Consider the following 19,056-nt stretch of genomic DNA (forward strand, 5'->3'; position numbering starts at 1 on the left):
AGTTAATTGCAAAAAAGCAATCCAGGCTGGTTGTAATTGATCACGCCTGTAACTCCAGTGCTTTAGGAGTCTTGAGACAGGAGGATTGCTTGAGCCCAGGAGTTCAAGACCAGCCTGAGAAACATAGTGAAACCTCATCTCTATTAAATTTTTGTTTTAACTATCTGGGAGTGGTGGCATGTGTCTGTAGTGCTGGCTACTCAGAAGGCTGAGGTGGAAGGATTGCTTGGGCCCAGGAGATTGAGGCTTCAGTGAGCTATAATCACACCATGGCAGTCTAGCCTGGGTGACAGAGTGAGACCTTGTGTCAAATAAATAAAATTTTAAAAAAGCAATCCAATGAGAAAATGGGCAAAAGATATGAAGAGACATTTCAACACACAGGATATACAGGTGGCATAAAATAACATGAAAAGATGGTATCATTTACCATTAGGGAAATAAAAATTAAACCTACAATGAACTATCAGTACACACTTACCAGAATGGCTAAAATAAAAAATAATGACAACACCAAATGCTGGCAAGGATGTGGAGAGATTTGTCATTAATACATTGCTGGCAGGAATGTAAAATGGTGCAGCAACTTTGGAAAACAGTTTGGCAGTTTCTTTAAAAAGTAAACATGTTAAACCCTATGGCCCGGGAATTGCAGTCTTGGGTATTTCTCCCAGAGAAATGAAATCTTATGCTCACAGAAAAACCTGTACATGAAAGTTCATAGCAGCTTTGTAATAGTTAAAATCTGGAAACAACCTAGGTGTCCTTCAACATGTAAATAGTTAGACTGTGGTACAAACATACCATGGAGTGCTACTCAACAATTAAAAAAAAAACAAAAAACCTCTTGATACATGAAATAACCTGGAAGAATCTCCAGAAAATTATTCTGAGTGAAAAAAGCCATCCCCCAAAGGTTACCTACTGTATTAGTTCAGTTATATAATGTGAGAAATAGGCTCACACATCCAAACCCAAAGAATGGACTCAGAGGCACAGAGAACAGTGAAAGTGAGACTTTTAATAGTGGTCTTGCAAGATGGGATGTCTGGTAGGCAGGCACACTCGGGGCAGCATCAGCGTGTAATTTATCTCCTAGCCTGCAAGTCCCTCCCCTAGTTCCTCATTGATAGAGTACTAATGGGGTTACAATCTGCTCTAACACCTAAGTTTCATTATCCACCTTATAAGGTTATACCCTTGTCCCCTTCCTTGCTTAAGTTTCGGTTTCACAGTAACGAAACTTTCTTCCCTTTGATGGGCTGACCCCTCCTCTACATTCTGTTCACTTATGACTTTCTAGGAGTGTGAGCCATACAGTTTGTTACATCCACAGGCTGGCTGCCAGTGTGTAGATTTATCATGACTTGAAAATGGACCATTTAAAATGTTTTCTCACATATAGCATTATTGATATGACAAAAATAATAGTAATGGAAAACTCATTAGTGCTAGGTAAGAATTAAGGAGGAAGCAGGGCTGGGAGAAAAGTTATGGCTATAAAAGGACAACAGAAGAGATCCTTGTGGTAGTAGAAACATTCTGTATCTTTGTAGGAGATTGGTCAGGGTGCTGGGAAAAGTTATAAAAATTATAGGAAAAATGTAAACCTTCTTGGAAGGCCAGGAGTTTTTGCAAAAGCTTCGAAATAAAATTTGGCTGAAGGAAGCTGAATTCTCTCAGGGCAGACAACAAGGAAGTGAAAGAGAATTGATCTAGATAAGTTAATTTCCTTAGGCCTTGGAACCTGGCCTTTACTCATCGCATGTAGGACTGCTGTCTGGGGGGTGGGGGCGGGCAGGGTGGCGACCATGTTAATTACACCAAGTTCTGTTGACTCAAAGCCTTTGTCATTAAATCTGTACTAAATAAATGCCTGCAGCGCAGGCTTGTCGGGGCTGCTGTGACTCTTTATGGCACCCTCCTTGGTGTCTATGAGCAGCCTGGTCCCCTAGTTGTGGGCCCAGGCAAAAAAGCTGTGTCTGCGTACATTTTTTCATCTGTCGCTCAGCCAGGGTCTGCGGGTCAGACCTGGCAGTTGGTGCCCTGTGTGAGGAACACTGCAACAGAGTGCAATGGAACCCTCAAAGGTGAAGAGACAGCGCAGTCAGAAAGTCACTAAGTCATTGGTGCCCTCTCAGGATTTCCAAGTTTGAGGGAATAGTTCAGGCCAGGGTTTCATCATGGGACAATAGTTATCAGTTCAACAGCAACAGTATATAACAGTATTGAAATAGCTGCTTAAAGCTAGTGGAGCCTCAGTTTCACAGACTCAATGAAGGGACCTAATGCAAGCTATTGTTTCCTGTAACCTATGGTTCCCAGAAGAAGGTATGCTAGACATAGAGCTCTGGGAACAAGAGGGGAGGAATTTTAAACAACATCATGCACAAGGTCAGTGGGTACCGGTAACATCTGTAACATTATGGGCTTTAGTTAGGGCTGCTTTGGTCCCGCTCTACACAGAAGAGCCTAAAAAGGGAAGGGAGAAGGAACCATCACCTACCTTACCACCACCTCTTTCTCTCTCAGCCCCACCATTAATGGGCAGAAATACCAAAGAGGAAAGAGTTTTTTCCTGAGCCTCCTCCTCCAATAAATTGGAAAAAAGACAAGGAATATGCTACAGCTATGGGATCCTGTCTTAAGCAAGCGGCATTAGAAGGGGAGCTCTTAGCCTGCCCAGTAATGCAAGATTGACAAGGCAATCAGGTGTATGAACCCATTTCTTTTGATGCTTATAAAGAGATAAGAAAAAGCATTAGAAAAAATGGAGCCACTAGCCCATTTACGAAAGGGTTAATTGAGGTCACTCTGCAGACCTCTTTCTAATCATGGCCACTGTTATTCCTCCCCTACCCCTAACGTGGCTCTCTCAAAATCCTATTTGGGTAGAACAGTAGCCTTTAAAGGGAGAGAAATTACAAAGAGCTCATGAATTAGTTGAGGAGCAATTAAAAGCCGGCCATATAGAACCATCAAATAGCCCTTGGAAATCGCCCATTTTCATCATTCTCAAAAGAGTGGTAAATGGAGACTTTTTGCAGGACTTACAGGCTATCATGCTAATTTGCAACCTATGGAACCCCTTCAACAGGGCCTCCCTTCCCCTGCAGCGATTCCTCAAGATTAGCCTGTAGTCATTATTGACTTAAAAGACTGCTTTTACACTATTCCCCTTGCAGAACAGGACAGAGAAAAATTTGTGTTTACGATACCAGCTATTGATAATGAAAGGCCAGGTTGCCGATTTCACTGGAAAATACTTCCTCAAAGAATGCTGAACAGTTCTACCATGTGTCAGTATCATGTGAATCAGCCTTTGCTCCCCAGTAGAAAAGAATTTCCTAGTTGCAAGATTATTCATTTATGGATGATATTTTACTAGCAGCCCTAAGTAAGCCAGTACTTTCAAGTTTATACACCTCTGTCGTAAAGAATACACAGTTAAGAGGTTTAATCATAGCACCTGAAAAAGTGCAAATATCCTCTCCTTGGAAATATCTTGGATACATACTAACTTCCCAGTCAGTAAGACCTCAAAAGGTTAAATTACTAGCAACTTACACACCTTAAATGATTATCAAAAAGTACTAGGCAATATTAATTGACTTCATCCCACCTTGGGCATAACTACTGATAAGTTACAAAACCTGTTTTCTATCCTAAGAGCAACATAGCCCTAGACTCTCTCAAGTATTTAACTCCTGCAGCAAAAAGGGAAATTAAGGAAATAGAGCAAGCTATTTCTCAGAGGCAGCTAGATCACATAGACCCAAAATATTCAGTTCAATTGTTTTTCCTATAAACATTCCCTAACAGTATTAATAGGACAGATGACCCCAGGGCGGTGCTTCCTAGAATGAATTTTTGCTCACATACCAGGAGTAAAACTCTATCTCCATATATCCAGCTAGTTAGCAAAGTCATCTATTCTAGCTGCAGATGATGCCATCAGTTGCTAGGTTATGACCCTGATGTCATCAGAATTCCTTTGAGTAAAGAGCAGTTTGAAGCAGTATTGCCCCTATCTCTAGATCTTCAAATAGCACTCTCTGATTACACAGGCCATATAGAGCATGCTCTTCCTGCTGACAAACTAATTCAGTTCTTATCTCATACTTCTGTAGTTGTGCCTACAAAAGTAGTTCACTCCGCCATACTCAATGCTTTAATGCTTTTTACCGACGGCTCTGGTAAAAATGGAAAAGCGGCAGTTCGGTGGAAACCACATAATTCCCTCACTTGTTCTGGATTTACTAGCACTCAGCTAAGGTTGGAGCCTTAATATTGGCTCTGGAAACTTTTTCTGCTCAGCCCATCAATACCGTTAGTGACTCTGCTTACTCTGTTTATTTACTGCAGAAACTTGAAACAGCCCTCATTAAGTCCACTCTTGAGTCCACCCTGTGTGCACTTTTTCTTCAACTTCAGCAATTGCTAGGTCAACGTACACATCCTATTTTTATCACACGTATTTGAGCCCACAGCTCACTGCCTGGACCCTTGGCTTATGGCAATGAACAAGCTGACCTGTAAATTACGATGTCACTGCTTGACCAAGACACCCAATCGCATCAATTTTTCCACCAAAATTGGAGAAACGTAACTAAACAATTTAAACTTACCCAAAGACTAGTTAAACAAATTATCCTGCAATGCCCAGATTGCCAATTCACAGGCACAAACCCTCCTTCAACAGGTGTTAACCCTAGAGGACTAGAACCTAATCAGTTATGGCAAACAGATATTACTCACGTCCCTGAATTTGGAAAACTAAGATAGGTACATGTATCTGTGGATACCATTTCTCAATTAGCGTGCATGCTTTTCCTGGAGAGTCCACCCAATATGTTATTAAACATCTTCTCTTAACTTTTGCATTTATGGGGCAGCCCCACAAAAATTAAAACTGATAATGGTCCAGTTTATGCCAGCTCACAATTTCAACAATTTTGTCACACGTGGAATATCCAACCTTCCACAGGCATCCTGTATAAACCCCAAGGACAGGCCATAGTAGAATATGTCTATTCCACCTATAAAAATGTGCTTAGAAAACAAAAAAAGGGGGAATATGAGTAAGAACCCTGCAACACTACTAGCACAAGCCTTATTTACCCTTAATTTCTTTTTTCTTTTTTTTTTTTTTTTTTTTTTTTGAGGCGGAGTCTCGCTCTGTCGCCCGGACTGGAGTGCAGTGGCCGGATCTCAGCTCACTGCAAGCTCCGCCTCCCGGGTTTACGCCATTCTCCTGCCTCAGCCTCCCGAGTAGCTGGGACTACAGGCGCCCGCCACCTCACCCGGCTAGTTTTTGTATTTTTAGTAGAGACGGGGTTTCACCGTGTTAGCCAGGATGGTCTCGATCTCCTGACCTCGTGATCCGCCCGTCTCGGCCTCCCAAAGTGCTGGGATTACAGGCTTGAGCCACCGCGCCCGGCCTTACCCTTAATTTCTTAAATTTAAATGATAAATTTCAATTAGCTATAGAAAAGCACTTTGCTAAAACCTCTCAAGACATAAAACCTGCAGTTTTATGGAAATACATAAATAGTAATGTATGGTGTGGTCCAAATGAATTGCTAACATGGGGAAGAGGATATGCTTGTGTTCACACCCCCTCAGGTCCTCTTTGGATTCTAGCATGATGCATCAAACCTTACCATAGCATGGCTAGGACCCAACCCGGTACCAGAAATAAAGAAAATGACCCTACAAGACCCACAACCCTGAAAAATGCGGATTCCTCAGATGACACAGGCCTCCTCAGATGACACAGGCCCACAGAGGCCCCAGACATAATGCTGAAGAAGACAAGTCAGAAGACTGAGCAAATGCTGCCCCAGACACAGACACTATTCACTCCAGATAATTTGTTCCTTGCTAGGCTTGATTAACCTTTTTTAATTCTCTAACTCTGCCTGCAACCAGTACTTGCTACACTCTATTGGGTCCATTTTCTAAATCCACCTTTCTTCCACCCTGTTACCTGGGCAGACACCCACTTCCCAGCCTCTAGTAATGTAACTGCTTGGCCGGAAGGGGTTAACATACCCCCAGTGGGGTTCCTTAGTAACGGCACACATTGAACTGAGGTGCCAAGTAACACTACGTGTCATTCCTTCATTGGAAAAGAATGTTACTGATTATACTCATGTTTGTCTTATTTACTAATTCTAGAATGCAAAGCCAGAGTACAAGCAGTGACCACTATGCCTGACAAGCTTGTTGCTGCACACATCTGTACTCTTCATTCAACAAAACCTGATGCAAAAAATAGAAAAAGGGAGAGATGTAGGAGATCAGTCAGGGTGATGGAAAAAGTTATAAAAATTATAGGAGAACCACAAACCTTCTTGGAAGGCCAGAAGGTTTTGCAAAAGCTTCGAAAGAAAATTTGGCTGAAGGCAGCTGAATTCTCTCAGGGTAGAAAACAAGAAAGTATAAGAGATTGATCCAGATAAATTAGTTTACTTAGGTCTTGGAACCTGGCCTTTAATCACCTGCGGGCAGGACTGCTCTCTGGTGGGGAGGGGGGTCGCAACCATGTTAATTACCCACAAATTGTATTGACTCAAAGCTTTTGTCATTAAATCTGTACTAAATAAATGCCTGCAGCGCAGGCTTGTTGGGGCTATGGCTGCTGTGACTCTTTATGGCGCCCTCCTTGGTGTCTCTGAGCAGCCTGGTCCCCTAACCGCAGGCCCAATCAAAAATCCTGTGTCTACGTACATTTTTTCATCTGTTGCTTGGCCAGGGTCTGTGGGTCAAACCCAGCATATCTTGACTATAGCACTATCAATGTCCTGCGTAGGATGCAGTACTATAGTTTTGTAAGGTGTCACCACTGGAAAAGTGATACATGGAATCTCTGATTCTTTTTTTGAAACATTTATTGTAATATGACTCACACACCATACAATTCACTCATTTAAAGTGTACACTTCCATGATTTTTAATATGTTCACAGATATATACAGCTATCACCACAATCAATTTTGGAATCTTTTTTTTATCACCACAAAATGAAACCTTGTACACTTTAGCTATCATTCTCCTATCCTCATGTAACCCTCCACAACTGTAAGAAACCACTAATCTCTTTTCTATGTAGATTTCCCTCTTCTGGATGCTTAATATGAATGGCATCATATAATATGTGGTATTTGTGACTGAGTTATTTCACTTACCATGTTTTGAAGGTTCATCCATGTTGTAGTATGCATCAAGCATTTTATTCCTTTTTATGGCTGAATAATACTCCATTATGTATGAACATACCACATTTTATTTACCTATTCATCAGTTAATGAACATTTGAGTTGTTTCCACCTACTGGCTATTATGAATAATGCTGTGATAAACATTCACAGACAAATTTTTGAGTGAACATGTTTTCACTTCTCTTGAGTATATATCTAGGAATGGAATTGCTGGGTCATATGGTAACTCTATGTTTAATCATTTGAGGAACTGCCAAATGGCATTACACGATGGCTACATCCTTTTATATTGCCACCAGCAGTATTTTAGGTTTACTATTTCTCCACATTCTTGTGAATTCCAGTTATTACCTGATTTTAAAATTCTAGCTATTATTGTGGTTGTGAAGTGGTATTTCATCATGGTTTTGATTTGCATTTACCTGATGATGAATGATATTGAACATATTTCCATGTGCTTATTGGCTGTTTGTATATCTTCCATGCAGAAATATCTATTCAGATCATTTGTCCATTTTTAAATTGGGTTGTCTTTTTATTATTGAGTTGTAAGAGTTCTTTATATTCTGAATACAAGTCTCTTAACATATATAATTTGTAAATATTTTCTCCATTGGCTTTTCTTTATCAATGGTATCCTCTGAAGCAAAAAAGTTTTTTTTTTTTCTTTGTTTTTCATTTTGTTTTCTTTTTGAGACAGGGTCTCACTCTGTCACCCAGGCTGGAGTGCAGTGGCACCATCATAGTTCACTCCAGCCTTGACCTCCCCAGGCTCAGGTGATCCTCCCACCTCAGCTTCCTGAGTAGGTGGGACTACAGGTGTGCACCACCATGCCTGGCTAATTTTTGTATTTTTTGTAGAGACAGGATTTCACCATGTTGCCCAGGCTGGTCTCAAATCCTGGGCTCAAGCAATCTGCCTGTGTTGGCCTCCCAAAGTTGTAGGACTACAGGCATGAGCCACTGTGCCTGGTAAGCACAGAAGTTTTACATCTTGATGAAGTGCAGTTTATTTCTTCTTCTGTTGCTTGTGCTTTTGGTGTCCTATCTAAAAATTATTTCCCAAATTCAATGTCATGAAGATGTACCTCTGTGTTTTCTCCAAAGAGTTTTGTAGTTTTCACCTTTTACATTGAGGTCCTTGACCCATTTTGAGATAATTTTTTTTTGAGATGGCATCTTGCTCTGTTGCCAGGCTGGAGGGCAGTGGCACGATCTCAGCTCACTGCAACCTCTGACTCCCCGGTTCAAGCGATTCTCCTGCCTCAGCCTCCTGAGTAGCTGGGATTACAGGCATGCACCACCATGCCCAGCTAATTTTTGTATTTTTAGTAGAGACGGGGTTTCACCATGCTGGCCAGGATGGTCTCGATCTCCTGACCTTGCGGTCCATCTGTCTTGGCCTCCTAAAGTGCTGGGGTGAGATAATTTTTGTATATGGAGTGAGTTAAGTTCCAGCTTCATTCATTTGTATGTGGCTGTCCAGTTTTCCCAGCACCATTTGTTGAAAAGACTGTTCTTTCCCATTGGACAATCTTGGACTCTTGCTAAAAATGAGTTGACCATGGATGTATGGATTTATATCTGGACTCTCAGTTGTATTACATTGGTGTGTATGTCTGTCCTTGGGCCAGTACAACACTGTTTTGATTGCCATTGCTTTGTAGTAAGTTTTAAAACTGGTGAGTCCTCCTACTTGATCTTTTACAAGATTGTCTTGACTATTCTGGGTCCCCTTCAGTTCCATATGAATTTTAGAACCCATTTGTCAGTATCTACGAAGAAGTTATTCTGATAGGGATTTGAATACGGATGACATTGAATTTGTAGATCAAGGTGGAGAATATTGTCATATAATGATGTTAAATCCTCTGACACATGAACATGGGATGTTTTTCCAGTTATTAAGATCTTTAATTTCTTTCAACAAGATTTTGTAGTTTTTCAGAGTATAAATTTAGCACTTCTTTTCTTAAATTCATTTTGATGTTATTATAAATGGAATTGTTTTCCTAATTTCACTTCTGGATTATTCATTGTGACTGTATAGAAATACATTTGATTTTCATATATTATTTTGCTTGTTTGTTTTTTTGACACATTGTCTTGCACTGTTGCCCAGGCTGGAGTGCAGTGGCATGATCTTGGCTCACTGCAACCTCTGCCTCCAGAGTTTAAGCAATTCTCCTGCCTCAGCCACCCAAGTAGCTGGGGTTACAGGCACGTGCCACCAGGCCTGAGTAATTTTTGTATTTTTAGTAGAGATGGGGTTTCGCCATGTTGGCCAGGCTGGTCTTGAACTCTTGACCTCAGGTGATCTGCCTGCCTTGGCCTCCCAAAGTGCTGGTATTACAGGTGTGAGCCACTATGTCAGACCAATTTTCATATATTAGTCTTGCATCCTGTGGCCTTGTGAAGCTTGCTTTTGGGTTTTTTTTTTTTTCTTGGTTAATTCCCTGGGATTTTCTATATACAATATTATGTCACGTATGAATAGTTTTACTTTTTCCTTTTCAATATGGATGCCTTTTATATCTTTTTGTTTGTTTTGCCCAGGCTGGAGTGCAATGACATGATCTCAGCTCACTGCAACTTCCACACCTCCCAGGTTCAAGTGATTTTTCTGCCTCAGCCTCCCAAGGAGCTGGGATTACAGGTGCCCACCATGATGCCTGGCTAATTTTTTTTGTATTTTTAGTAGAGATGGGGTTTTACCATGTTGGTCAGGCTGGTCTCAAACTCCTGACCTCAGATGAGCTGTCCACCTCGACCTCCCAAAATGCTGGGATTACAGGCATGAGCCACCATGCCTGGCTGCCTTTCATATCTTTTTATTGCCTAATTGCCCTGGCTAGAACTCCCAATTCATTGTTGAATAGAAGCCTCAAAGAGGACATCCTTGCCTTGTTCCTGATCCTAGGGGGAAAGCATTTACTCTTTAAATACGATGGTAGCTGTGGGTTTTTCATAGATGTCCTTTATCAGGTTGAGGAATTTTCCTTCTCTTCTTAGTTTCTTGACTGTTTTTTTATCACAGAATGGTGTTGGAGTTAAGATGATCATGCAATTTTAATTTGTTATTGATAGCATAGAATGTATTACATTAATAGATTTTTGGATGCTAAACCAGCCTTGCATTCCTGGGAGAAGTCTCACTTGATCATGGTGTATTATACTTTGTATATATTGCTGGATTTGGTTTTGTAGTATTTTGCTGAGGATTTTCATGTCTATATTTAGAAGAGATACTCGTCTATAATTTTCTTATTTTGTGGTATCCTTTTTTAGTTTTGTCATTAGTGTAATATTGACCTTATTTTATACATAAATTCATAAATTGCATATATTTATGGTGTACAGTATGATGTTTTGAAATATATTGACTTCATTAAAATGAGGTCAATATTACTAATCCCAAAACTAGAAAAGGATATCACAAGAAAAGAAAATTGGGAAATACTCCTGCTCTTCTGCTTTTTGAAAGAGCTCATGAAGAATTTGTATTAATTTTTTGTTACATGTTTGGTAGAATTCATTGGTGAAGAATTAATTGTACTTGGGCCTCAGCTTTTCTTCATGGGTAAGTTTTTGATTACTGATAGAATCTCTACTTGTGATAGCTCTATGAAAGTTTCTATTTCTTCTTGAGTCAGTTTCAGTAGCTTGTGTCTTTCTAGGAATTTGTCCATCTTGTCTAAGTTATCTAATTTGTTGGTGTACAGTTGTTCATTGTGTATTTTATAATCCTTTTTTATTTCTGCAAGGCTGGGAGAAATGAACCCTCTTTCATGTTTGATCTATTAATTTCAGTCTTCTATACTTCTTGGCCAATCTAAGATAAAAGTCTATTTGTTGATCTTTTTAAAGAACCAGCTTTTGGTGTCATTGATTTTCTCTATTACTTTCCTATTCTTTATTTTATTAATGTTTGCTCTGTTCTCTACTATTTCCTTCCTTCTGTTTGCTTTAGGTTTTGTTTGCTGTTTTCTCCCCTCCCCCCGCCCCAGGGGTTAAGGATAGAATGTCAGGTTATTGATTGGAGATCTTCTGTCTTTTGTTTAGGTATCTATTTATTTATTGAGACAGGGTCTCACTCTGTCGCCCAGGCTGGAGTGCAGTGGCACAGTCTTGGCTCAATACAACCTCAACCTCTTGGACTCATGTGATCCTCCCATCCTAGCCTCCTGAGTAGCTGGGACTACAGGCATGCACCATCATGCCTGGCTAATTTTTGTATTTTTTTGGTAGAGACAGGGTTTCACCATGTTGCCCAAACTGGTTTCGAACTCCTGAGCTCAAGCATCCACCTACCTTGACCTCCCAAAGTGCTGGCATTACAGGTGTAAGCCACCGCACCCAGCGTCGAGATTTTTTTTTTTTTTTTTGAGATGGAGTTTCACTCTTGTTGCCCAGGCCGGAGTGCGATGGTGCAATCTTGGCTCACTGCAACCTCTGCCTCCCGGGTTCAAGCGATTCTCCTGCCTCAGCCTCCTGAGTAGCTGGGATTATAGGCACATGCCACCATGCCCAGCTATTTTTGTATTTTTAGTAGAGACAGGGTTTCTCCGTGTTGGTCATTGGTCAGGCTGGTCTCGAACTCTGGACCTCAGGTGATCCGCCTACGTCGGCCTCCCAAAGTGCTGGGATGACAGGTGTGAGGCATTGTGCCTGGCCATGAGCTCTTTTGTCTTAAAAAAAAATGATTTATTTTTTAAATTGACAAAGATTGCATATATTTATGGAGTACAATATGACATTTGAAATATATGTATGTTGTAGAATGGCTAAATGAAGCTAATTAATATGGGTATTACTTCACATACTTTTGTCATTCTTAATATAGGCATTTATAGTTATAAATTTTCCTCTAAGTGCTGCTTTAGCTGCATCCCATCAATTTTGGTATGTTGTGTCTTTATTTTCATTCATCTCAGAATATTTTTTATTCTTTTGCTTTCGTCTTCGAACCATTCGTTATTTAGAAGTATGTTATTTAATTTCCACATATTTTGTGAGTTTCCTAAACTCTTTTCTGTTACTGATTTCTAAGTTCATTCCATTTTGGTCAAATAATCTATTCTGTATGGTTTTTATTTTTTTAATTTATTATTTTATGGCCTAGCATGTGATCTATCCTGGAGAATGTTCCATGTGCATTTGAGAACAATGTATATTGTGTTTTTGGGTGGAGTGTTCCATAGATGTCTCTTGGTTTTAGTTAGTTTATTTTGTTGTTTTCTATTTCCTAGTTGATCTGCTATCTATTTTGAGAGTGAATTATTAAAGTCTTCAACTATGATTGTTGAATTATCTATTTTTCCCTTAATTTCTGTCATTCCTTGTATCATGTATTTTAGTGCTCTGTTATTAAGTGCAAATTAGTGTATCTTCCTAATGAGTTAATTGTTTTATTATTACAAAATGACTCTCAACTAGGTATAGTGGCTCATGCTTATAATTCCAACATTTTGGGAGGCTAAGGTGGGTGGATTGTTTGAGCTCAGGAATTTGAAACCAGCCTGAGCAACATGGCAAAACCCCATAACTACCAAAAAATATTCAATTATTAGCTGGGCATGGTGGCATTTGCCTGTAGTCCCAAGTGACTCCAGAGACTGAGGTGGGAGGATTGCTTGAGCCGAGGAGGCAGCAATTGCAGTGAGCCAACATTGTGCCACTGCACTGCAGCAGAGTGAGAGACCCTGTTACAAAATAAAATAAAATAAAAATTCTCATTTCTAGTAACGTTTTTTGTTTTAAAGTCTATTTTATCTCACATTAGTATAGTCACTCCAGCTTTCTTGTTACTGTTCTCATGATATTATCTTTTTCCATTCTTTTACTTTCAATCTATTTATGTCTTTGAATCTAAGTGAGTTTCCTCTAGACAGTCCATACTTTGGATCATTTTGTTTGTGAAAGAAGCTTTGTTAGATACAGGATTATAGTTGGATATAGGAGTCCTGACTCACAGTTGTTGTTGTTTATTTTTTTCTCTGAGCACTTTGAATACATTATCCCACGTTTTCTTACCTCTATGGTTTCTGAGAAGCCAACTGTTAATCTTATTGGGGTTCCCTTGTAAATAAAGTCATTTTTATGTTGCAGCTTTTATGATTTTTGTCCTTGTCTTCAACTTTTAGCATTTTTACTCTGATGTATCTGTTGTGGCTCTTTTCATATTTAACCTACTTGGAATGCATTGAGCTTCTTATATATGTAGATTTTTGCTTTTCAATAAACTTGAGAAGTTTTCAGTCATTATTTCTTTGAATAGTTTTCTGTTCCTTTTTCTCCTCTTTGGTACTCCATTATGTTTGCATCAGTGTAAATGATGGTGTCCCACATTTCTCTGGGCTTTCCATTTTTCTTCTTTTTTCTCTTTGTTCTTTGGCTTACATAATCTCTATCAATCTACAAGTTTGCTTATTCTTTCTTCTGGCAATTCAAATCTACCATTAACCCTTTCTGAGTTTTTTTTTTTTTTTTTTTTTTGAGACGGAGTCTCGCTCTGTCACCCAGGCTGGAGTGCAGTGGCCGGATCTCGGCTCACTGCAAGCTCCGCCTCCCGGGTTCACGCCATTCTCCTGCCTCAGCCTCCTGAGTAGCTGGGACTACAGGCGCCCACCACCTCACCCGGCTAGTTTTTTGTACTTTTTAGTAGAGACGGGGTTTCACCGTGTTAGCCAGGATGGTCTCGATCTCCTGACCTTGTGATCCGCCCGCCTCGGCCTCCCAAAGTCCTGGGATTACAGGCTTGAGCCACCGCGCCCGGCCTTTCTGAGTTTTTAAAAATTATATTTATTATAACTTCTAACTCCAAAATTTCCATTTGATTCTTTTCTATAGTTTTTTTTCTTTATTGATATTCTTTATTCGATGCAACATTGTCATACCTTTCTTTACTTCTCAATCATGTTTTCCTTTAGTTCTGTGAATCTGTGGATAATGGCTAATTTGAACCTCTTTTTTAAAAATTATAAATCTATTCTCACAGGCAGTTTCTGTTGTCCACTTTTTTTCCTAGTGTATGATTCATGCTTTCTGTTTCTTTGCATGCCTTGTAATTTTTTGTTGCAATCTGGACATAATAGGTAATATATTGTAGCAACTTTGTGTATAGGTACTCCCCTCCCTCCAGGACTTGTTGTTATTTGCTCATTTATTTGTTTAGTGACTGGCTGGGTTATTTTAATGAAATCTATTTCTGCATCCTCCCTCCAGTGTAAAGCCTCTATGTTGCTCCTCAGGGAGATGCAGCATCCTACAGTCACCATGGGGTAACATTGGTTTTGGTAGGGTTCTCTTCCTCTTGTTCCTTGACCACTCCCAGGTATTAAACTCCACTAATTCTTGCTGATTGCTCTATTGTTTTCAACAGTTCTCTGGTTTATAAATAGCTCTACAATATAATCCAATCAAATTCTGGCTCTTTTGAAGGAATAGTTTCTGAGGTCAGTGTTTGATATTTGTTCTGACCCCTAGAGGGCTCCTCTAAGCTGTTTTATTTCATGGTTTTCCTGAAAACTAGGCAGCTTTCAGTTTGTTCCAGCATTCCAAATCCCAGTTGGAATGTCCTCCCAGTTGAGTTTTGTCACAATCTCCAATGTTCCTGAGAGCACCCTTAGGGTTGAATGTCTCCACTACCTGTTGCAGATGAAGTCAACTCCTTTGTGAAAGGATTGAGTTACTGTTTTACAGCTTGCTTCTCACATCAGGCAAAATCTCTAAGCCAAAGCTCTGGAGTTGCAAGTGGGAACAATGGCAAACTTCTCTCTTAGGAAGCTCTAGAAGTTGAGTGCTTGTTAGAGGATTGAGAGCAGCAGACTGAGGTCCTCTTGTCTTGCTTCTCCTGGTAAGGCACGGAACCATCACCTTTCCAGACTGAGCAAGGGTGCTAAGAGGCCCAGTATTCTCAATGTGATGAGTTCAAGGTAGAGCATCTGTCCCAGTGGAAGAGGAGAGCTACTACCTCTCAACTGCACTAGCCCAGTGCTTAGCTTCAGCAAAAGGTAGCTGAGGACAGGATGAGAAACAGTGATGTCTTGCTTTTTACACGAAGAGGGCCCTCCAAGTGGAAGCTGAGGAAGGGGGATAAGGTGGAGAGGGAGCCTGTGTTCTTGATTATAGCAGTCTGGAGTGAAGTCTGTCTTGCTGATCTGGGAAGGGGGTGGGAGCAAGTGGTCTTGGTTTATATACCACAGACGCTTTCCTTTCTTACAGAATTTTCAGATTTTCTTTGATATATGTTTCTTCATTTGCTGTTGGCCCTTAGGACTATTTCCATAGGCTTTAAGTGATTTTTTAAAATTTTTTTTTTTTTTATCAGTTTCACATGAGAGCAGGCCAGAGGAGCTCCTCATATTGTCAAGCCAGAAGTACTATTCTTTCTTTCTTTTTGGAGACACAGTCATGCTGTGTCGCCCAGGCTGGACTGCAGTGGCATGATCTCCGCTCACTGCAACCTCCACCTCCTGGGTTCAAGCGTTTCTCCTGTCTCAGCCTCCTGAGTAGCTGGGATTACAGGCGGGTGCCACTATGCCCAGCTAATTTTTTGTATTTTTAGTAGAGACAGGGATTCATCATGTTAGCCAGGCTGGTCTCTAACTCCTGGCCTCAAGTGATCTGCCCACCTCAGCCTCCAAAGTGCTGGGATTACAGGCGTGAGCCACCATGCCCGGCCAGAAGTACTATTATTTCTTATAACTGCATATGAATCTAAAATTATCACAAAAAGAAACTTCTTTTAAGAAAAAGAAAAGAATCAGAACATAAATATACAGCATGGCAAAACTACATCTAAAACAAGTATTATAGGTCTCATGGTGGAAAAATTGGACCCACAAGAAAAGTTGTTAATTATCTCTGATATTCTGAACCATTGATATCTGCAAAATGATTACTAGGTATGTGCAATGAAGGCTATTGATGTTATCCTGTATATCTGCACTCTCTGTAAAAATGCTGTCAAATGATGTAATAAAAAGTTAAAAAGGAAATTAATGAATTCATATTTAATAAATTTTAAAAATGGAGAAGGTAAGACTTTCTTACAGAAAAATGCCAATTGAAATCATTGAGAAAACAGTAGTATTGGACAATTACCACTTGCAACCATCATAGTAAAAACTGATACAGGCAAAAATCATCAGAAAATGATATATTAAAGGGAAAAGTTTCATGAGGAAGATGATGTTTGCATGCCCTGAAAGTATATCCTCACAGATTGCTTACTAGTTGTAAGGGGAAAAACAGCAACTACATAGTGGTCATACTAGATGACACCTTGACCAGCTGGCTATAATTAGTATCCTCAGTGAGGGACAGATAGCCATCATGTGCCTCTACATGTAATAATCAAAAACACTTATAATGTCACTGATAGTATTTTGTTTGGTCTAACCTATACCTAATCATGAGGAAACATCTGACAAACCAAAATTAAGGAACATATGATAAAATAAGTGACCTTGGTTCTTCAAAAACCTCAATATAATAAAGCAATGGCTGAAAAATGATTCTAAATTAAAGAATAAAGGGAAATAACATCTGAATGCATTATGTGATCCTGGACTGGGTATTGAATTTGCACAATTGACAAAATGTGATAAGGACTGTAGATTTTTTAAAAAGTATTTTATTGTGGCCAGGCACAGTGGCTGTAATCCCAGCACTTTGGGAGTCCGAGGTGGGCGGATCATGAGGTCAGGAGTTCAAGACCAGCCTGGCCAATATAGTGAAACCCCATCTCTACTAAAAATACAACAGATTAGGTGGGAGTGGTGGTGGGTGCCTGTAATCCCAGCTACTCGGTGGGCTGAAGCAGGAAAACCGCTTGAACCTGGGAGGCAGAGGTTGCAGTGAACCGAGATCACGCCACTACACTCTAGCCTGGGCGACAGTGCAAGACTCCATCTCAAAAAAAAAAAAAAAAAGTATTTTATCAATGTTAACTTCCAGATTTTGATTAATAGTACTATTAATGTCAAAGAAAATCCTGGTTCTTAGGAAATATATACTGAAATTTTAAGGGATAAGGAGGCACAATACATGAAACCTACTTGCCAATGTTTCTGAAAAAATAATATGTAAACATATGTCTCAGACAGAGAATATGGTAAAACAAATATTATTCTTTCAATTTTTCTATAGGTGTGAAATCATACCGAGATGTCTTGCTTCTGCTTAGAATTTTTCACTCTCCTTTAGCTTGTAGGAAGTAACAAATGTTAGTTATATCTGTCTTAAATTCCTCCTCAGTTGCTCTTAAATAAATCAATTTTGACAATGATTTTAACATGTAGATTATTGTAAAAGAGGTTAGACAATATAACCTTCTAATAAGATTGTTACAATTATACCTACCTACTGCACTACAGACAATTTGTTTAATGAATACAATCTGGTTCTAATATTTTTGGTTGTCTATGGTGTTTTCAAACCCCTTGTTAACCACCACAAGTTGAACCATCAGTAGTTTTGTTCAGTGGCCTGACATGGAATAATACTAATAATATGATCCAAATACACTGAACTGAACTGTGATCCTCCAAATCTTTCTAGAAAGAAAATAGGATATGTAGCAAATTACTCACAATGTTTAGTAATAACACCAAAAACTACTGTCATCAGTTTACTCATAAGGCAAATGCATTTTGCTTGAAAGGGAGAATGTCCATATTCTAAGCCAATTATGATAGCTTGCTCTAAATGAGTCAAGCAGCTTGTGCTTATGAACCAATGACAGAAATGAGCCACCCTCTTTTGTCCTGTGTTCCAAGAGCCTGCTTTTTCTTATGGGTTAGTCCTTTATACTTTTTCAGAATCATATGCTCTTTATTTTGCTCCCATAACTCCCAGGCAATATCTATGACACCAGGTTGCTAAGAGCCATTTTCTTTCCTGGAGAATATTTTAAAATGCCTACGAATCTATTTCCTACTTCATCAGAAATTGTTAAGAGTATTCCAGTTCCACATCTTTTTTTCTTTTTTTTTTGAGGCAGAGTCTCGCTCTGTCACTCAGGCTAGAGTGCAGTAGCACGATCTCAGCTCACTGCAAGCTTCACCTCCTGGGTTCATGCCATTCTCCCACCTCAGCCTCTTTCTACAGGCCTCAGCCTCACTACAGTCCTCAGCCTCTCACTACAGGCGCCTGCCACCACGCCTGGCTAATTCTTTGTTTTTGTACTTTTAGTAGAGACGGGGTTTCACCACGTTAGCCAGGAAGGTCACAATCTCCTGACCTCGTGATCCGCCCGCGTTGGCCTCCCTAAGTGTTGAGATTACAGGTGTGAGCCACTGCACCCAGCCAGTTCCACATCTTAAAACCAGAGCATGTAATCCAAACCAAATATCGTTCTTAATAGAATTGCATTGGAAGTATCTATGCTTTACTAAACCTTAATAAAATTTTGTGCTGTGTATACATGAACTCTTCTGCCCATGTTGAATGTTCCTTAAATAAATTAAAGGCTCATGGTAGTCAGGATGAAAATATCAATGCTGATACTTTCCCTTTTTTGAAATTTATGAGTATCAGATAATGTTTCTAAACAGGGGTTCCAAACTGATGCATTTAATTTGCCTCTGGTGGCACACCCTTGGCCAAGAACACAATCTCTAGAGTCTTAAATGCTGTTAGCAGCCAATGTTGAGACAGATGGTTCTATAAATTACCATTCAATACAAATAGTAAGACAGTCAATGGAGATCTGATGAAAAATTTTAGTTTTGAAAACAAAACTAGACTTCTTTGATACATAATGATAATGAGTTGAAGGAAGAATATCAACATAATGTCACTGATATAGATCTAGAAACCTATTATGATG

The sequence above is a fragment of the Trachypithecus francoisi genome, unplaced genomic scaffold (genome assembly GCF_009764315.1).
Source record: "Trachypithecus francoisi isolate TF-2019V2 unplaced genomic scaffold, Tfra_2.0 Lachesis_group10, whole genome shotgun sequence".
NCBI lineage: Eukaryota > Metazoa > Chordata > Mammalia > Primates > Cercopithecidae > Trachypithecus > Trachypithecus francoisi.